A 23,504-nucleotide genomic window follows, 5' to 3' on the forward strand; every position below is an offset into this window, starting at 1 on the left:
ATGGATAGTTATCATAATATCATTCTAAATATATATAGTACGTCTATGAAATCATTTCTTTTTTCACATATATTTATTCACCCATCTTTCTTATTGATTTATGTTAACTTCTGTGTATTAAAGGCTGTTTATCTATCCATCAATTCATTTCTGTATTTGGCCGGCTCTATGTAAGTTTGTTCTAGCAAATTTCTTTTTTTGAAAAATAATGGGCTATGAACGCTTAGTGTCAGTGACTCAGTGACGTCAGAGTATATCACGTGATAAACTCAGTTAGAGTGTAATTTGAAAACGACAATCGACCTTTGAATGAAACAACCAGCCCGTATCGTCATCACCTCGCTAAGTGCTAACTATTAGACTACCATATCGCCTAGGAGGTGAATGTATCGATAGCGAGGAAGAGATCATATTACTCTCTGATGTGATGGGATTTTACACTGTGCGTATAGGTAAGATCGATTCTATTCTATCAGTTCTGTAATCTCGTAGTCTATGCAGTAATAAATGGGTTGTATAGTGTTTAAGGCTAAATTTAAAAAAAAAAGTTGACTCTATTAAAATCGCTTGAACACAGCTTAGAGGTGATATGATCGATGTCGGATCGATACAACTACTGGGAACATTGGGTTACATGTGTCGTCGTTATGCCTTCATGCTGTAAATACACGGGTTGTAGGCATTGAAGTATCCGTACGTGAAACTTCATTCAACGTTCAAGGTCTACTGAATACAAGCAATAAACAGGAATATAGGAATGCCGAAGTTAGCCTGATAATAAGGCTACATACAGCGACTGTACCGGGTAAGATTAGTATTCGCGTCAGTGCGCCATTTACAAATTTATTAGTCAGCATTTTATGGTGTTTCTAGGCCTGCAACGTTCATTTGCTTCATTGCATTTGAAATTTAGATTCTTCTTGCAGGCTTGGTTTGACAACTAGACATTGAGAACTGCAAATTAGACCCTCGGTCTCACAATTACGATACAGCATATGATAGCATTTAGCTCCAAAAATAGAACCTCTTCAGTATTTATATTCTATTTTTATTACTATATGTTTAGAGCTAGGTCACGATAACAAAAGACTCGATTGTGATATCTTAATCGTGCCCTATCTTCGTATCACTCAGTTTTGACAGTAAGGTCGGTGCCCGTAGTCTTAAATTCGATCACAAAATAGAGAATATCCTACATGTGCGGGTCAAAAACCGTTATCGATTACGTTATATATTGGAGCGATTACGACAGAAATTAACCATTTCGGCAGTTAACATGTCCATAAAATTCCATCAGTTAGCACCATATACGAGCAAACAACACCATTACTGCTTAACATGACGTCTCCAACGCTATTTTATTGATGAAAATTGCCTATTCATTTGTAGTTGGAACCCCAGGGCAATGATATGTCGTCGGCATGTAAACGACTACATTGAACTGTGTCATTATGCTCAGCTGTCAATATGTTCATCATTCTGACCGGTAAATCAAACGTGTATATTGATAGCTCACCCGGTCATCACCACAGATGCTATATGCACTATGTAAATCGATTGTGCTAGAATTGATAACACATAAAACAAACACAACAAAGACACTGTCGTCGAATTTTAAAACTGGATGGGTAAAGACATAACACTATGTGCTAGGCCTACGAGAATAGGCCAAGGTACGGTTTTGCGTACGTACGTACGGCTAGCCTAGGACCTTTTTTCGTTTTGTCCTTACTAATGCTAACCTGAGATTTCTTATCTTGCTTTTCTTTCTAACAACTGCAAAATAACATCTGTCGAATAATTCTAAAGACTGTTATGATATCGTTAACGTTATTTGATTTTAACATACACTATATATTATACGACGTTAAGGTAACGTCAATATATAAGATAATTAAAGTCAGAGATTTGTTGGAAAATATGTTATTTTTCATCATAAAATGTATGAAGGTTTTCATTACTGGCCGGTGTGTGCTATCACGTTTAGCAATAGCGGGAGTTGTATATAACCTTCGCCTCCCAACATCACAGGGACAGTTTCGCCGATTAACCACTTAGTTTTCTAGTTTTTGGTTTGTTTTGTTTTGGGTTTTTTTGCAAATTGTCATCATTTTGTTGATGTATTTCTCATTTTGATGCTATAAATGACAGAACAACGTTAACTGTAATTTGTCAAGATTTTACTGCAGGAGGGGGGGGGGCTATATTCCCTAATACATTAAATACAATCTGCAGTAACTTATCGCCATTGTGTTGACTAGCATAGTATTCAAGGACTTGAACATTGATGGACTGATAGGCCATTCAATATGTTAGAACACTTTTTATATTGTCTGTAACTCTGTTATATTCAAAACATGCTATTCTTAGAAATAAGTAACAGATTTTGGCTATTGTGCAATATGTAACTAAGCCTAATATATAACAACGCATGTGGACAGGCACGAGAGTTAGTAATGAATACTTCATCGGCGTAATATTCACTATGAAGATCGTTAGTTTCTGGACACCATTTTTAGCAGAGGAAGTAGAATATGCGTGTATTATTTACAGAGCATAATTTAAAAATACAATCAAATAGAAAAGAAGCAATCATATTTGCATGATCAAAATAGCATCACAAGCCTATTGTTGAACCTTCAAAAATGTTAATGGTAGAGGCCTATTACATTGATCTATATTCAGTGAACACGACATGCATGATGCAAATGGTCATGGGGGACAATGCCGGTAAATAATTCTCCTGCAGCATATGTTTTGTCTTTTGGTGATTAATCATTGTTATTTAGCAACTTATTTCTCTTCAGGTTTTCGAATAAACTCTATGATCCAGCTGTAATTAAATATCATGCTCAAACAGACAGAAGTCTTCGTAATTCGAGAACAAAAAGTATTACTTTCCAAAGATGAAGCAATTAGGTTACATATACATGTATACTCAGGCTTAATGTCATTAGAACATCGCTCAACGTCAACTGTGTCTCGTTCCATTCTATGTAAAGCCATTTTAAGTAAGAGCTACTAATATGACATTGGCCCAAGGCTGCCATTTTATCTGTGTTTAAACAAGACATATATAGGTAAGCTATCACTAGAACTGTCTAATGTACTTTTCAACCAATAAATACATATTTCTCAATAAGGCTCATAAAAGGAATAATTTGCAAATGGAAATCGTGAGTCGCCAAAACAATAAAGTGACAAAACAAAAAAAGGACTAAAAGTGTGTTATATTGAGAAACCAATCAGACATTGTTGTTCATTGATCATAGCTATTTGTTGCGATGGTAACACTTGTGTGTGACAATGTGGATTGATACAAACAAAGAATTCGCATCTTGTATCAAGAATTCGTTTCACTCATGATAAATTAATAAAATTGTATTCTTATATATAAATATCTCTCAGAAAGTACTTGAGCATCACAACTTACACATACAAGTATGTAACATAAGAAAACATTTCGTATTTTAATATTAGTCACTATATAAGAAAGAAAAGCGTACGTTTTAAGTTGGCTATACTTTGCTTAATCATATCATCATACACCTAAACTTTGAACATCTATCTATAGCGCCCGACTCGTTTAGGCATGAATTCAGAAGTTTACTGCATATGCTTTATGATCTAAATAGACTATTGTCAAATTTGATCGAAAAATGGGCTGATGATGACTCGCGCTATATTGATATTAGATCGTTCATTGAAAATAAACCCCAGAAGAATAATTAGCTTCTAAATGAATTTCCATCGTTCGGAGAATTCTATAATTAACAAATGAATAATTTACAAGAGAAACCTTGATAGAAAATTGCAATTTCCACTAAGAGCATGCTACAGGGTCGGAGTATAATTTCACGTTTCAGGTAGTTCGCGGAAAAATTGAATCGGCATAAAGATCAGAACAATAAACGATATGAGTGTATGCAATGATTAATACTTTATTCCTGGTTTTGTTTCCGTTTGTTGTGCTTTACTTATAATCCGCAATTGACTATCGTCTGTTATAAATTTAAGTTTAGCCTAATATTTAGCGCATATGGTGATTCCTCTATTCCCAACATAAATTTCTTTATCGCCTAAACTTTTCATTTTGTTGCTTTTATAAATTAGTTACTTCGAAATTACCCATCGTGCAATATAAACCTACACTAAGAGAAAATGGCGATTCCTCCACCCCGTGTATAAGTTTAATATGTTCATTGCATGATTTTCATCTTGCCATTTATTATCTAGAGGTTGGAATATATTCTGCATTCCGTTCTTTTTCACTTAAAGATAAAGACCATTCTTATATATAAATATCTATCTCAGAAAGTACTTGAGCACCACACCTTAAACATACAAGTATGTAACATAAGAAAACTTTCCGTCTTTTAATATTAAGTCACTAAATAATAAGGAAAAGCGTATATTTTAAGTTGACTATACCTAGCTTAATGTGATTTTGTTTCTAGAGGACATTACATATTTTCTTAGATAAACCTAGCGCATTCTTTATGTAGCAATACCATATGTGCAATTTATCTACGACAGAGAAAGTTATGAAGGATAGAAAAGAGACAAAAGAACAACATCCAAAAGCAATTATAGTTGCTTTAAGGAATCCATCTTGATGATAATTTTGTCTTCGTGGTCACGGTTCGCACAGAAAATACGCTGTGTTTACTTATTTTCAAAAGTTACCATATTAGGCATTCATAGGAAAAATGATATCGAGAATGGTCTTCATAAAATATTCATTACCATGTTATGGCTACCTGAATACTATATTAAAAATTGCCTTGGCAACATGAAAATATTTGTGAAATGAACAAATAATTTATCAGGAGATAATTAAGATTCCTCTTTACATCTAGCTCTAGTTATGCACGACTGAAGAAACGGTAACTAAGAATGTGTATGTCTTCACGAGTCCCTAACCACTGCCGCCAAACTTAAATTCCATCTGCAGTGCAGTGTATTTCTATTATCTGTGTCTCTAAATAGACCGCTCTGACATACATATGTCGATGTCGGAAACCTTCATGAGAGAAGAAAAATATTAGCAGATTACCTGATGTAAGTACAAGCTCTTATATTATACTGGGTCACGTAGGCTTTGTACATGAAAAGCTACAACTACAACATCAATAAAAGTTTACCCTAAATAATACTGTTTATTTCCTAAGATTACCTTCTACACGGTTTGAAAGATTTAATGCTGAGCCTGAAATATTAGCGATTTTGATACACTGTATATTGCCGTGTAATGGTTTCTATTTAAAAGATAACATGGGTCTAATTTATTATCATTGATTATATCAGAAAGTTAGACCTTCTCCCTAGGGATTCTCGAAATGATATGAACGTACTTGTACTCTACAATGATTACTGTCGAGAAGAAGTGTATATAAGATATCTTTACGCACTTTCCCAGCATGAAGGCTATAAACAGGGACCAATGATATAAGAATGTTAACGAAATACGTTTGGCGGGGTAGTTTTCCTGCAAATATCATTTCTAGTTCTTCCACACCTTGCCATGGAAATAACTTTTCAAAAATCCACCACTTTTTTGGAAGGAAATCGTTCTAATAATCTTTTATTTTCCATACAATGAGATCAGTATTTGGCAGTCATATTTGGAATATATTAATTAACCCAGTATTCGGCAGCCATATTAGATTCTACAGTAAACCAAGTATTCGGTAGCCATATTGGATTCAACAGTTAACCCAGTATTTTGCAGCTATATTGGATTCAAAATAGTATTATTTTGATATCATTTTGTCCGCTATGTCAATAATTTGTAACCAATCCCTTTTATTCTTGAACTTCACTGAGATTACGTTGAAGTTGTCAAAAAACAAGGTAACAACAAACTCAAGCCGCAAGTTTTTATTTTATACGTACGTATGGTATTCCCTTGTACTGCAAAACTAAACAATAACTGACAACTTTTTAGTGAATATATCTTTGGTTATTTGATAAAAAAAACTACGATCCCAGTAACAGCTAGTGTAGGTTTAATGTTGAACCAGATTGCGATAAGTTTTAAGTATGAGGACCTAGAATTTCCCAAAATTTACAATACATTCATTTCATTTGTTTCCTCGGCATCTAATTTCCGGACAGTTTAAATACATCACTTTACTACAACAGTAGACATATACGTTTTATTAGTCACAGCTAACTTTCTACTTAATGTGATGCAATTTAATACACTCATGAAAAATGACTTCGGAAAGCTATGAAAAGAGGAAATTACGCATAATTGGAACACACTGCTATTGTATTAGTAAGGTTACATAGGAATAAACATTACATGAGAGGACGAAGAAGATCAGCATTCAGATGTACCATTACGTAAGGAATACACAAACTATTTTCGAAATGCTAATTTCTAAATATTGATACTCATAATCTTTATATCTCCATGGCATAGGTATGTGGAGAAATATATCATTACACAACATAATATTTTCTTTCGCAACGCACCTACGTTATGACTGAAACGGTACGGTGGTACTGCATGTACTTCATTCATTGTTTATTACATTTATTGTTGTTGTTGTTTTTGTTGTTGTTGTTGGTGGTGGTGGTGGTGGTGGTGGTGGTGGTGGTGGTTTTTTTTATCATTATCTGAAAGGTTGTAGGGAACGATTCAGTGGGAGTTGGTCATATGATTTGACACCAGATGGTGCGCCATCTTGTTTTCAACGAGCATACGGCCCATTCCCTTCAAAAAACCTTCAAAACGTCTATTGTAAGCAATTAAGCACAACACTCACACTACCTCAGTGTAGTAACAGATGTAAAAGTAGTTCAGGTACGGTATGAAAGATTGCCATTAGACATAGTATAAGAGTTAAACGATTCTCTGCTATATAAATAATCGTTTCGATCTATAGTCAACTAACAAAATGATCGGAGAAAATCGTTTATGTGCACTGTAATTCGTAGTGCGATTGCCTCAGGCCTTTCAGTTTTATCACAATTGCCAGGAATTATTAGATATATCTTCCTTAGAGTTTTGCTACTTTGAAAACAAAAACTGTACTTCTGAAAAATGAACTATAGAATTAAATTAATATATTTTCGCACCAATTTGGAAAATAAAAAGGAACAATGGCAGATCTCGTGACGTTGGTTTTTCCAATATGAACTCGAGTTTAATGTCCAACATCATACTCTCTTTAGCCAGCATCATGAGAGTATTTCATAAATTCTAATTCTAACCCTATTGCTATGAGAACGTAATATGCATAGCACTTCTTGCCATTACCTTCAGTTATTCAAGGATTCAAATATACAAAATTAAGATAAAGAAAATCATTACAAAGCATAACAAAATCCTCCCCAATAGCGAACGTTGTGACCTGATATTTCGAAATCTTCAATGTTTATGTCAAATTATTAAAATCGCCTAGAAGAATATTCTTTCGAAAAAAAAACATTCCGTTTTCCTAATCGTTTTAGAAGCAAAATATAAAAGTTCGGAAGCTGTCAAATATATTTCCGCCTTGAATAGACACATAAAGGGTGTTACGGAAATAGCGTCGTATTACAGCTGACCATTTCATGGCTCGGTACCACAGTTCCAAACTATCTAGATCTGCCATCTGCAGTTCTGCCATGACACGCAACAGCATTCATTTTCAACCATGGTACTAATCCCTCCAAGCAGTGAAAAACATTAATTCTGTCCCTTTGTCAATATTACAAAGTAAGAAGTCACTCAATCCTAGACACCGAAAGCAGGTGGTCCAATTACGAAATATAAAGAGACTCTGGCTATGTCGATCAAAAATGTCTTCTTAACTTCTGCCCACTCAAGACATCTTTATTCATCTAGCGATTACCTTGATACGCTATAGTGTTTATATATCGTAAAAGCAATCCTTATAGGATAGCAGAGACACCCTTGAAGTGAATTCGAGGCGTCAGTCAGGGTTCGTGTGCAACATATAGGCTTAGCACTATACTTCTATGTGAAGAATATCCACATTTTGAAAAGGCCAATGACCGATCAGTTAAAATATGCGGCGGTATATCACCTATGCTTTGACTAGAGTCAAGCATCGCAAGTATGATTACTAATTTTGATTAACGATAAATACACTGTGATCGAAAATCTTCATCTTAATTAAAATTACAAAAGAATATTCAATAGATATGTCAGTTGCAACATTTGTTTTTCTAAATTCGGATTGATATCATTCAGATGTCTTACCAAGTCACAAATATACTTATTCTGGAGAAAGATTTGCTTGAAGATTCATAACGATTCAAAGAATTGAAGATAAATATACTCTCTTAGCGTCAGAGCGTTGCCCGTTCAAGTTCTTCAAAATCACCATCTCTGTGCATTCAACGGCATCATGCATCACTGATATGAACGACAACCTTCGATATTCTTGACCTGAATTACCGAAATGAAAATAATACGTCTGAAGAAAGTCAAATGATGTTATATTTGACTTTTCAAACTTACGACTGTGACGATAGCACCTCTGAAATCATACTCGACCGTCTTGAAAGTTCACCTCTTTAAATGGTTCTTTCCTGAGTATACATTACGCCTAAATCCTAGGCTCTTCACTTCACAAATCATGTTTACGAAGTACGTGCTGAGTTCGTACCATCGAATTGCATAAGCAATACAGTCTGTCCGTTGTAACGAGACTTGGTGTTTTGAACAGCAATATTCAGGGTAAACGTATTTGTGCCTTCTGTTAATGTTAAAACATACCATAGGAAGCAATCGAGGACAACACAGGTGCAACCACAAGGAATGCGTGAAAAACACGATACAAGAAGTATGTCACTTTGTAATCGATATTATTTGTTTGTTTTTTTGTTTGTTTGTTTGTTTGTTTGTTTGTTTGTTTGTTTGTTTGTTTGTTTGTGTCTGTCTGTCCCTCTGTCTACCTGTCTGTCTGTCTGTCTGGGTTTTTTTTGTTTGTTTGTTTGTTTGTTTGTTTTGCTTTGCTTTCTCGGAGGATCGCTTATTGTATGAAGGAGTAAGGGGAAAGATAATATTTAGATATTTACTATTTACTGATTTTGTGATGTTAATTTTTCTGTGTAATGGATATCATTCAATTCAATTCAATTCAAATGTATGTGATGAAGTTTGAAGTCAATATAACAGATTTCTCTTTGCTATATCACTTTCTATTCCCTAGACTATGCATACCTAGATATCTAGATATAAAGCAAAGTAAGACTGATGGTTCCAGGCATAACTATGAGATGACTCTATAGAAACAATAATATTACAGATATTAGAAGAGGTCTCTTTATCCTCCCAAAAGACTTCTGACATAATACCTTTTCGATTGCATGCGTCAAACAACCTACAGGAAATTCTCTAGGCACATTTATTCTAGATAAATTCTTAGAATATTGTCATTTTAGTGCATACATTCTCATTCGGTGGATATAACTTAATTCAAAGTGTGCCATTAGAATGTGATTGTGTATATAAAGAAGTTGATCTTACATTCAATGACCAGGCACATATATTTTATAGTCGTTACACATTTTTGCTGCAAATATCGAAGAATGTAATTGTCTCACGGTACCTGGGATACACGAGTGTTGTCTTCCGTGAAAAGAATTATTGATCTTGAAGCAGAATTACATTAATGTGGGTGGTTCTATTTCAAGACCAACGTAGCACAATTATAGAATTCTGTTAGCGTGTATATTTGATGTAATTTTATTTTTCAAGTCTATTAACTTAATGTAATGCCATGAAGTCAGTGGAAGAACATTTTCAATAGTCTTTCAGAGCACTGGGAAAACGAATCAACGTGTAATTTGGTACAGTTAGGTGACAATTTTTGTAGCAATTTCCGTCCGTACTCGGAAAATTCGCAATTTAACAGCATGTTAAATTCAATTTGCGGGGGAATGCTCAAGATTTGGGGGTTTTCCAATGATACGTTGCTTGGCGTATCTGTATGCAGCGCAAAGGCTCAACACGTAAACGTACATATTTAAACATTGAACAAGGATTGTAGATTATGTTTAACAAGATGGGCAGCGTGGTTTATTTTTGATCGTAGGATGGCATGATATTCAACAGACCTTGTAAAAGACTAGTTCAGATGGTATGAATTGAACACGTTGCCAAACAACGCCAGCGTATAGCGGTCTGAGTTTGAATCCATAGCTACAAATAGTTCATTTAAACGAGGTGTTCCAACACATTTATGATACATATAAAACCAAATACTGACTGCGGTAAAATGTAATTTTTATAAGGTAGAATGCATGCCTGAAAGTCGGAATTCTTCAACTCTGCAAAGACTTTGACATACGAAGCTTGAACCTGGTCCTTTTTAAATAAAAGAAACTTCAACGTCATTGTTCATCGTCCTGTTTTCAAAGAAATCGATGTTAATAGGGAACTTGCAAACCCACCATGATGAATGTTGCGTCATGGGAAATGTGATAATAAATACTAATCAAATAGTATTGTAAACAATGTTACATTGTTTGTAACCACAGATAATCAATTCATAGTCACCCTGTCCATTGTGGGGGGTTTATTTTATCGGTAGCTCCAGATTAGGTGTTACGATTACCACAGATAATCCCATAGTCCTTTGCATCTGAGCATGCTCAGTCTGGATTGCAAGTTCCCTATTTCCCATAGAGATAACACTAATGCTCACAACGTACCAACAACGATTAAAAGATTTATATTTGCAAGACTCAAGGTTCCTAATACGTTAATATGTTCATTCTGGATCATTTCAATAGCTATATGTAATGATATTTTCCGTTTTCTACCCTTTACCATCATTAACTTTATAAATACTAGTGTACATACCAATATGTTTTAGTTTTTAGATATCGCTTACAGAACGTGACCGCCATATTCTTAACAACTACTAATTTGACCGAGTGCAGAAGTAACGTACGCTGTCAGTTTCATTTCATATTACTAATATATACATACACTACAATGTATAGCGAAGATTCTCGTAACCCTTTTCTCATTTTACAACTGATCAAGAAGAAATTTAACACGATGGGCAATTCTTCTGACAAACGATGTACTCTTCTTTTTACGACAGGAATAATTAATAGTGTTGTTGCTTACAGCTAAGGATGAATGGTAGTGTCAGAACGTCGCCCCGGGTCCTAAGAAATTTCCAAAGTTTGGTGTGTGATTAAAATCCAATCTCATTGATATTGACCTCGGCTGTCAATTTTTCTTAAACCAAAGCCGTGTCCTTTTCCTAATCATTAGCTACATTGTAACTTCATCAGGAAGTGCTCAGTCACTTTGCGAGGTTCCTCTCCCTCTGAACTTTAAAGTTGTGTATTGTAATGACCATATCACCAAATGGCGACCATATCAAAAGCTATGGATTCAATAGTAGACAAATTGGGTTGGATTTAGAGTTAAACTTTTCGTTCGATCTCAACATCCCACCACTTACATATGTAACGTAATGCAATTAATATATACTGCCTTTAAGCAAGACATATGGAATGGCTTCTTTATGTTTGTACTGTTGATGATTTGTAATAACATGTGGTACTCATCTGACAGCTAATTTGGAAGGGGGAATGTTGTGTCATGCATTGATACTGTTATGTTATGTTATGTTATGTTATGTTATTGTTTATAAGTTGTCCTATATGGACAAATCATAGAGTACTTAAATAAAATTTACAAAAAAAGAGCCACATCCAGCCCTCTGGCCTATAGGACACAAAAAATATCAAATTAAAAACATAAATAAATAAATAAATAAATAAATAAATAAATAAATAAATAAATAAATAAATAAATAAATAAATCACATCATTTTAGTTGTAAATAAAGGTTTTCTTATGGTTAACGGAATCATGTAACAAGGGTGCCTATCAATGGGAAATTTCATCATTCGTATTGAATAACTGTATATTACATGTAGTTGTGTTCAATGAAGGAACTACCACGCAAAGCTGTCAAGTATGCAGGTGCTAAATTATGGAATAGCATCCCTAGCAACATTCGCAACATAAATAGCAGAAGTCATTTCCAAAAAGAGTTCAAAAAATATATCCAATCATTGTAAACTAGTTATACTTCATATTCATAGAGATTGATTACCGTTTGTCTGTATATTTAAGTAGGGCATTTTTTTGTTTCTTTGTGTTTGTGTATTTGTTTGTTGTTTGTCCACCTATATATGTGATGTATTTTGTAAATCCTTTATGATATTTTTTTTCTATTCTGTCAATGTTACAATACATTCAATTTGATCAGCAGACCCAGTAATTAATAATTCCTAATTCCTAAGATTGTAAAAGGGGACGGACTCGACTAGTTGCAAAGACAACTATTTTACGTCTCCCTTTCCCATGTTGAATACTTTATACATTGTAGAATTGTTATATATGTATATGTATTTCTGGAAATAAAGATTATTATCATTAAAATCTGCCAAAAAATACCTAACATTTAACTGAAGGTGAGTACTTGCATTCTTACAACGTGATTATGTTTGATTCTACAAAAAAATCAGATTGGACAGTTTAGATCTTTGCTCTGGTGAGGTAAAAGACTCTATAACGTCTGGCATTTATGAGACATATGCGATTAGCATCAAAACCTGTAGTCATAGCCAATACTGTTTGTATATATAATCACATTGTCTATCGTATTTATGAGGGTTATCAAGCGTCAACGACAGACATCTTTTGAACTATATCTCGGAGGTTAGACGGTTCAAAGTAAGAAAATGAAACATAGTCATTACAGCATTTGGGAGATCTTCATTTACCTATAGATAAATACCAGCTTCGAGTGGTCATTGAAACTAAATGTCGAAATCTTATATGTTTATTCTGACATTCCGTAAACTATGAATATAGACTATTTCTGTTTCGCAGATCTTAATCTTTCATTTGTATTTTACAAACTTGATGTGCTAACACAGTTAGCATCTAATGCACATATATTTAACCTAGATCACATAAGTGCTAAACGTTGATTATTGTTAGGTACTGGATGTGGAGGAAACGCGATTTGCGTGCAAAAACTAAACCTTGAAGTGTGAGAGCCACAGATTACAATGAGCGCATATAAGCATGTCATATCAATCATTCAAAATTGTTAATGCTGGTATCTACTGTCCTCATCAACAACCATATATAAGTAATTCAATTGTTTCACTCCATAACATGCAAGTCTTTTGCCTTTAGAAATATAAATTAAACAATACACAATTCGCTCACACTGAGAGTTTTGTTTTGTATTCGCTAAATAAAGGCCCTTCTTTTCCGAGTCTGATCATGTGTTAAATTAAAAATTAAAGTGGCGTGGTCTGTAACCGATACACATATTTGGCTACACATATATGGCTAGCGTCAGTATGAAAAATGTACATAGTAAACTTAACGTGGTGGAAATCATTAACACAACTAGATAGAGGTGATTGAATCTGCACAAATTTGCATGGTAACTGAAAATATTGCGTTTTTAACTTACTTTGGTAACAGAAATATTACGTCATAATATTATATTTCAAATGTGGATTCCTGGTGACAGCTCTTTCAGATGCTAGACACGATTCAACGTGTTTTAATAGTTTGAATAGTACAATGTTTTCAGCCTTAACTTTTAGATGCCAATTAACAGTACATTAGTGTTGGGGGCTATGTCTTCGAAGACAGAAGACTTGTTTCAATATGACACACAACGTGCTAAGAACCATAGAGTTACAGACTATGTCCCTATAACTAAATCTCATTGCTTATTCCAATTCCACTATGATGTTTTAACACCTTATGGTCACACAAACTAATATCTACGGTGGTAATATGTATTATATTGTTGTTGGTTAATTAAACCAATACTTGACAGCATCATCGCTTTACAAATATTTTACACACGATATGAACTTGACCCAATTAACTAGAATGTGTAACTACGACTTGGAGACTATTGCCACGGATGAAATATGGTACGCATCCTCATGAAAGCCATATTTTTTTGGAATTTGAAAACAGCGAGGGACCTTAACATATACGTTTTGAAGAACGAATAACATTTACTATTTTGCCGTGTGGATGCATGTCTTGTGTAATGTTCCATTTTCATCAGATGTAAAACGTTGAATACAGATGGTGTGTCCATGAAAAGATCATAACCAAGGATACCTCTTATTAGACTAGAAACGATATTTTTTTACAATCTTAATATAATTGCTGTTCTGTCATTACCACTTTTAGTGTTCCTTTCACAACCATTTGAGCACGAACTCGGCGATAATTTCAAACATATAAAATTAAAAGCAATATTTCACAGACAAGGAAGTTCCATAAAAGACATAAAATGAACTGCCGTATATGAAATCTTTAAATGTGCTTCCAAGCCTAGAGTAATACAATAATTATGTGAGTTACTACGTTCCTATACAGCATAGCCAATACATTCAATGTCGTCATAAACTTGAATTACTTCTGATTCATATAACATCGGTAATAATTCCAACGCGTCCATAAATATAACTCATAAACCACTGGTTCGAAAAATGATAAAATTCCAATTATAGAAGCTTCTGGATCATTTTTAATTTTATAGTAATCCAAAAAGATGTGGGCAAACTATCTAGATATGAAATTTTGGTGTGCTTTTATTTTGCACTTAGTACTAATGTAGCTATGTATAACATTTTACCATCGTGGTTGTCTTTTTACATGGAAGTACAATCATACCATTAGAATAATTCGCCCTCATAACATGAACTGCATTCTATATATGTATTTGAGTCGACGGTAGTCATTAATTTCAAATGGACGATAAGTTCTAAAAATAAAAAGGGCCATTTATCTGAGGGTCAACAGTAATTTTAAAAATTGAATATTTGTAGACTCGCGGTCGGCTTCGAGTCTGTTCTTTAACAATACGCATATCATCCCAATTCCCTTCATCTATGAACAAGATTCAAGTGTGCTTCGTGACAAGGTTCGGGGTTTGTTGACGGTAAATGGCGACATCTTGACTGAGTTCATTCAGAGTTGACTCAAATCTGAAGTTGAACGTAGGCATCCTGCATCTACAAACAACGTTACGGTAGTAAACATTTGGCAATTCGTTAACGTCTTTATTTTATTGTAAATGGAGATATTATGGAATAAACTCTTCTCCATTACACTGGATTACAAAACTAAATCTTTTTCTAACAGAAACATTTCCAAAAAATATTCTTACATTCACAGATATCTAAGCAAAATGTCAGATTTGACCATTTATTAAACTATTCATTTTTGACTTTTTTTCTAGGGGGTGTTAGTAAATAGAGAAAATACCTTTTCTTAAATTATTGTTGTCTTCTCTACACCATTTCATAGTATTTCGAACAGTTTTGTATGTCAGCAACTAAATTTCCCAATATGTCACCGATGTACATAGACAGACAGACAGACAGACAGAGACAGACAGACAGACAGACAGACAGACAGACAGACAGACACACAGACACACACACACACACACACACATACATACATACATACATACATACATACATACATACATACATACATACATACATACATACGTTTGTACGTACACACACACACACACACACACACACACACACACATATATATATATATATATATATGACGTCAACAACTGAATGACGTCAACAAAACTCAACTGAAGCCTGAAGGGGTTTCAAAATATTCTGACTAGCTATCACACTGTTAACAGAGCATCATTAGGGTCTTGTTACCTTGTTATATATACCTGTTACATATGCCAGTGTATCATGTGTGCTTGTGTATGTGTTATGAAGCGAATAATTGTGTCAAAAAGTATATGTATCCATATTGCATAAATCTTCCTTAATAGCAAGCCGCTAAATGATAAAGGGGTCGTTTACATTTTATATCCCATTCTCTGTAAAAACATTCGTTCGGTGTAACCGCGAATTATTGTCCTACCGATAGTCGTAAATCTTGTCTCAACATGAAGCAAACGGCCTGTAATGGTAATAATAGCTACATAGCGAGGTCAAATGAACGCAGCTGTTTAAGCCATACTGCTACTAAAAGGCAAATGTATTCATGTCTTTAATGGGTAAAGGTCTACTCGGCTTCACGATTCTGTTTCATTTGCTGGATTACATGTACTACTAAACGTTTTCCTTCGCTTGTCGAACTTTTTCTGCATCATTGATGTCTGCAGAGAGCCTACAGGTAAGTCATAGCTGGCGGATGAGACATTTCATCACGTCGTTTACGTACTCGTGACGTTGACCTGTGCCTGATTGAGTGCTAATCAATGTGCGTTATTCTACCCTGCATCCGTAATCCAGGATGTGCCATAAGAATAGAGTATCATTCACCTCGGTCAAGAGGTGTGTAGCATTATTTGTGGTATCCTGGTATGGCATTTCCCTGTTATCTAGTTAATATAGCAAGGATATCTCCTTTTCACCTATGAGCAGCCGAAACATAAGTTAGCCACAGAGAAAAGTGGATATATATACTTGATACTATTGTAATGGCTGTTTTAATTTATACTTGCGAAATGTTGTAATAATTAGACAACATTTGATACCTTACAACACAGTACGTTCATTCCTAGCAACGTTATTTGTATTGATATGCCTGATATAGTGAACAACTATAGTGAATAAACAGGATTATACGACCATGTGGTACAGCGCATGACTTTTGAAATGCTGTAAGGATTTGCAGATAATAAAGCAATGATCAAGCTGTTTCAGTGAGTTTCACACCTACATCTATACTACGGATTACGGATATAAGGATTTTTGATATATTTTTATTTTGATACATATGGTTAGTTTTCTGAATTGTTTAGAATTATTGAAGATGTCGCGATGCAATAAAAAAATGTAGCATGTGATTTCTAGTACTAATGCCATAGCCTACATTGATGGTGAAAACGTCGAAAACATCGCATCAATAATTAATTATTTCTTGTGTTAGATTTTCCATTCCCTAATTAAGTATGTTCCATGTTTAGTTTTTGTTACCTTAACAATTAACTGTTAATTCACTATTAAATCATCGTCAAGCGTCCAACGATACAGAACCTTGTTCGTAGTGATATTATGGAGTTTTTCCTTTATGGCAGAAATGACCTCGGGACTAATTTCTTAACATTTCTCCAAAATTTACTTTTTAAAATATTGCTCCTGGTGCTTTTCAGATATTAGCCTGAAAGAAATTCAGGGACTCATATTTTCGTCATATTTTGAAGGAAATCGGCAATCTCTTATTTACTGTGCTGTTATATTCGGCGGCCATATTGGATTCTAAAATGGCGTAATTTTTATTTTCTTTACACTTGAAATGTGTGTGACTATCCCTGATTTTTTGTTGATTTTAAATGAGAATGGGTTTGAATGTTTTGTGAGTAATTATAAAATAGCAGCAAAAGTTGTTGGAGATTATTATTTCTAAAGGGACGTACTACATCGTACATATGGAGTGTATACTTAGAAACATCTTTTCGCTTGTTGATACCACTTCACATAAAATATATTGAAACATCAATGTAATTATTTTTTCCCTTGAAACGAAAGCAACGTTTCTATTAAATGTGTGATTCTTGTTAGTGTCATTTTCGACCTGAACACACTATACGCTACTACACACGTAAATGCGACGGCTAGCTAAGTGTATATATTACGCCGGGAGGTCTTCATAGCTACGGACGTGAGTAACATTGCTTCTCGACAAGTAATGAGCTAAATCGAATACGGTAACCATTCCGGAGAGTCTTTTAAAATAATTGAAAGCCTGATCTCAGCTTACCAAGACAAACACAAAATGCTACCGGTTTTCATTTCCGGAGTGTTAGCAATGTTACACGAATCGTGCCAAGCTGATTTGTGAAAGCTCTGGATTTATTCAGATTAGGTTGCCTTTCAACACCACGTAGACTCCCTTATTCGTGCTATATTCCATTTAAAGTTTTCAATTCTCAAACTGGCTATAGCCTAAATAGTTAATCATACACGTGTTATTTTGTCAAAGTATTTACAGTTTTTGTCGCAGTATTCAGTGTGTATTTACGGCTACGAAAACGGCAACACCTAACTTAAGGCAAAATTGGAAAACAAATAATGGTTTGAGAAATTGCTCCGACCCTAAGTCAAGATTACTTTATGGTCAAAATGCTTCTGTGATAGTTTGATGGGGTGTAAAAGAAGTAAATGATGACAATTATATGTGCAGATTGTACTGTATAAATTCAGTTTACAGTCTGAAAATACCTGGGTTTTTGGAATGTGTTTTTTTAAGAATGACTATAGATACTTTAATATGGCAAGAAAATTCTTGAATTTTAATCTTTTCGAATTAAAAAATATATTTAGGGTCGGCGACTTAAACTTGGATCGCTCGGGTTCTTGGATGAAAACATGTAATTTTTTATTTGTCCTCACTAATGAAACGAGAACCGAATAGTGTTCAATATGTTTTCTTCGGTGTAACTCAGTTGTGACCCTCTTTAAATACTTGAGCTAAAGATGAAAATGTATTCCAAGGTAATTCAAACGTCAGATTACAAGTGTAACTTAGTAAGTTGTATGTATTCTGTGATGCGTAAACATACCAAAGAACTTACAATAGAAAGAAATGATAGAAGTATTTTGGTAATATAATATCATAACAAATATAAAACCCCTATTATTCTGACAAACGTTGGTCTACACAATAATTATTTTGTAAACAGCAAACAGAGTTGCATTCATTTTCCACTTTTGATTCTTACCGCCTTGACCTTTAACCTTAGGTCAATCCACTTATGATCTGTACCATCATATCCAACAGTCTGACTGTTCAGCTGTATACACATGTACGTTATTTCTTTGTGCTGGTAGACTTGTTCACTCACGCGAAACAGGTTGCATATCGGGCAGGTTTTAAATGTAATTAATGGCTACATAATAATCGCTACTAATGTTTCTCTGTAAACTAATGATGAAGATAACCCAATTGTGTGTGTAATACTATAAATGTACTGTGCTTCCATCGTCAACTCTTTTTCGTTTCAATTTGTATGTAAATTTCAAAGAAATGTATTTACTGTGAATTTAGAAATAACATAAGATTGTGGCTAACTAAACATTTACAGGTGACGTCGTGAGATTGTCAAAGCCATAAAGACTCGAATGTAGTAAATTATAGACATAGCGAACGAGTGGGTTCCTGCCGTACATATAACGTTGATGGCTCTTTTTTAGTTCTTAGTTACTATCTTTGGCCCCTAAAAAGATTAAAGAAAGTGATGGCAAACACAATGTACAATGGAAGCCATTTAAATTGAAACAACACGTCGCTTGGATCAACAAATATCTCACTAACATTGCTACAATGTATCGCCTGGCTGTACATACTCATACTAACTTTGCTAAATTTATGACCTGGTTGTACATAAACGCGCTAACATTGCTACATTTTATCGCCTGACTGTACATAATCTTACTAACGTTGGTACTTTTTATCGTCTGACAGAAACACCTTGCTAACACCGTGTCTTTCATTGTCTGGCGTGATGTCAAAATCTTTCCAAAATTCAATTTGCTACATTGTAATTGTAAATAATTTTATGTAAATAATTACAATTGTACTTCATATTATATGACAACTTATAGTGTTAATGTTAATAACGTCTTAGTCAAGACAGGCGATCAGATTTAGTAAATTTAGTAAGATTTTTGTAAAGCCAGACGATACGATCTAGCGATGTTAGTACAATGTTTGTCGAGCAGAAGAAACAATGTGGCGATTTCATGATATTTAGACATACGACAATTCGTTTAGACTGAACCTGCTTCCCTTGTAGTTATACACATTCTTATCATGTACTACATTTTGCGAATACAACTAAGTTATAGCTTTGTGTACGTACGAAATGAACGTTTAATGTATGAATTTCCCCGTCCACGCTTCTTTCTTTCTACCTCAGGAGAAACGTCTTTGCTTGAATATGCTAGTATGTATATCACGATCCCACGAACTGCTGTATCGACAAACCTAGAAGATGGTTCAACTTTTTTAATACGTTTCGGGTTTTCAATCATTCAAAAAGTATAGATCTATGTATAGTTTATTCAACCAACGCTGTGTATACAGTGAAATGAAAATTATTGATACGATCTTTTCTTATCAGATCAGCTGCTAAAATTACATTGTCAGAAACCACTTGGTTCATATTCACTGCTAAATTTCGATGGCGAGTGTTCAACTGCTGGGTAGAGTTGATGAATGGTTCGTGCATCATGCATTACTATTTTCAATAGGCTTGAGAGTGTCGTTGTTCAAGTGTTCAAGAGACTGTATAAGTACATATTGGCGCCTCTATCACCTCTAACATCAGTATTAGGAGTGACAAGTGTTCTATCTTGTGCTGCCCTGACACAATATACCACTCATCATTTTGACCTTCTATAACACAAGTGCGTATATATACTATATATACGCACATATACATATACATGTACACATATGTGTGTGCGTGTGTGTAGACAGACATACAGACAGACAGACAGACAGACAGACAGACAGACAGACAGACAGACAGACAGACAGACAGACAGACGCACGCACGCACGCACGCACGCACGCACATACATACATACATACATACATACATACATACATACATACATACATACATACATACATACATACATACATAAATAACTTTTATGTACAGAATGTATTCACCTACACGGTTTCATAACGAATGCAAGACTGATCGATGCAGTATGTACATAATTCATTATGTGATTGTAACGGATGGAAGTCTTTTTAGTTATTGGATTTGAACGGACGTGGCATGCATCATATGTTATAAACCAAATAGGTTAAACATGCTAGTGAACTACGGGACATGGTCTAACCCTATATTCTCGTGATTTGAACTAACAGTATTATAATAGTAACACACACATGTATATGTGTTTTGGCCAGGGGATAAACCTACATTAGCCGGACTTACAATATATTATTAATGTCATAATTTTACTAGTAAGAGTTTATTTTAATGTTTGCATTTTATTTATATACATAACTATTCGATTATAGACATAGCGAACGAGTGGGTTCCAGTATATATATACACTCAATTTCTATTTTTGAGGCAATTTTCAACAATGTGATGACGGTCGATGTATAAGGAAATAGTTTTGACTGTGTACCCTTATGAGAAATATAAGCCTGCCGTGAAGGCAATCAACACTAAGAGCCAATGGGCTGATCACGCGTCGGACTCGTTTAACCCAAGTATTGACACCCTGGATCACCATAAACGATGTTGGCTCCGGAAAATAATCATTGATGACCTGCAAACTACGGGAAAAACTGTTCCGTGTCCAAAGGCCGCTTGACTGTTAGTTTGCTTCCAAAAGTACTTAGTCTATCACAAATACCCATCACAAAGTACAGCTTTGTGTGCCTTAGGTGGTTAGATAACGGATGAGAGAGGCGCTTTCAATACAGCGAGTGTATTAAAGATGCGAGTAGGAGACATATTTCACCGCTTATATACTCATTCTACTCATCGAAATAGACGTTGTGCAACAGAATGAACGACATTAATCTCGACTATTTATATTCATTGGCGTATAGTCTAGATGGGATTAGGGTAGAAAAAGTCGTGATGAATTTGTTCTTTTGTCCGCACTCGTCTTTCTAAGGACGATGAATCTCTTTTACGGTGGCTGAGCCATGCTCCAAGAATTTATGTCACGTTTCACTGATTGACATTTCCTTGCAAGCATATTGTGTTTGATTTTGTCGTGTTCCGGAGCAATTATTGATAATGAGACGCGGATAATGCTTTACAGATCTTTACAGGACGCATTTTGCCATACTCTCCTTCTTATGAGATTGGTCTAATTACAAGTGCTATTTGTAGCTGCATTTAACTGACAAATATGCCTATTGTAAGCTGTCAGATTGGAGAAATAACTCAAGAATTGAGGAGACACTTTCGACAATCGAACACCACGTAGTCTAGGAAATTGGAATGCATTTAACAAAGATATTTGGCTGTCGAACGGATGGGTACTGTCGATGACATTTAAAACAGCTTACGTATTAATCAATGTGTTGTTAAACGATATCATGAACATCGATTGTAAGCTTTCTGTGTGACTGATGAGATTTCTGAATTTATTTTCTTGAAGGGACCTTCCACGATGAAATAATACACCAACGAGTCGACTCGTACTGATTACCTGTTGGATCAGAAACATTGACCTCTAACCCCGCCCGAGGCGAGCAGCGGTGGATCTCCTTTGGTTCATCTTTATTCCTTATCTGTACTGCACATTTGGATGACGATGGAGGTAATATCCAAGGGCTAACAATTGCCGAGTCGACGTTGGATATATATTTGTTAAGCATCCTCGCTAGAAGAATATACTTTGGGGCTTATGACGATGCACTGAGTATAATGTATGTAACTTAATGCATTCTTCTTCATAGTCAAAATGATAAACGTCCTTATAATATATTTGTAGTCTCCTGCATACCCAAGCAGGATGAATAATCGAAAATGTCATGTTTCTTATCTATTTTCCCTTGTTTTAAAGCATGCCATCTCTTTAGATTGTTTGTGCACGTCAAATGCATAATGCATTATATGTGTAAAGTTCCACTGAATGTTGTAGTTTTGCTCTGTTTTCAATTGTACACAGCACACATATTTGACCAAATTTCAAAAGCTTCAAGTTGACTTTAAATATTCAGCTAGTTATTGAAATGCTTATTTTTCTTGCAGAGAAACACGAATGTTCAAGATCCGAATCGACAAGGTTCAGTAACCAGAACGTTCCTTTGACATAGTAGGACTATACTGAATGGAGATATAAAACAGTTTACAAGACGCTATGCATCAAACTCATCTAAAAGCAGCGGGAAAATCCCAGTAATATTAATCTACCTCTGTCGAGTGTTCATTGTCCCAACTTGCTTTCTGTCTGTGGGCGAAAATGATTACTTCGTCTTGTTGTATAAAGAGATTTCCCCCTTTGAAGCGACGATCACAGAAACCGCTCGATCAAATTAAACTAATACAGTGTCATTCCTGCGTCGATAAATGGTGTCGTGTAATGAAATGCCCCATGGGATACATAGCTCCCCTGGGTATGTGATATTTGTGACGTCATAGACAACAGGAGTGGATAGCTTCGTCGTCAAGTCTACGTGTACACCATACCTGGGTTAACCATTCTGTTTATCTTCGTCACCCCTTACAGAAGACGGGATAGCCGTGTTGTGACAAGGAAATGAGTGTGTGACCAGCATTTAGTAAAATTGTAGGACATATTTCAATAAGATAGAAATCACATGTTTTGTCGTCTGACAAAACGCCGCCTACAGGAAGATGATTCAGGAGTTTTAAACAGATATGCAGAATGCATACCAATGATTGCACGGAATATAACAATTTCATTTTGTTCAGAAGCTGATAAAAAGTGTAAAGTTAACTACTCTGTTTTAGTTTCTCTGGATCATTG

The 23,504-nt window shown here is 34.8% G+C and overlaps 1 long non-coding RNA gene across 1 annotated transcript; it reads left to right on the forward strand.

Moving 5' to 3' along the window:
- Nucleotides 1-365: 365 nt before the first annotated feature.
- On the forward strand, nt 366-22,183 carry LOC144443233 (uncharacterized). The gene is made up of 3 exons (XR_013481675.1): nt 366-452; nt 4,990-5,061; nt 22,170-22,183. It is a non-coding gene; the product is annotated as an uncharacterized LOC144443233 (long non-coding RNA).
- The last annotated feature ends 1,321 nt before the right edge of the window (nt 22,184-23,504 follow it).

This window comes from Glandiceps talaboti, chromosome 12 (assembly GCF_964340395.1).
Source record: "Glandiceps talaboti chromosome 12, keGlaTala1.1, whole genome shotgun sequence".
NCBI classification, from domain to species: domain Eukaryota; kingdom Metazoa; phylum Hemichordata; class Enteropneusta; family Spengelidae; genus Glandiceps; species Glandiceps talaboti.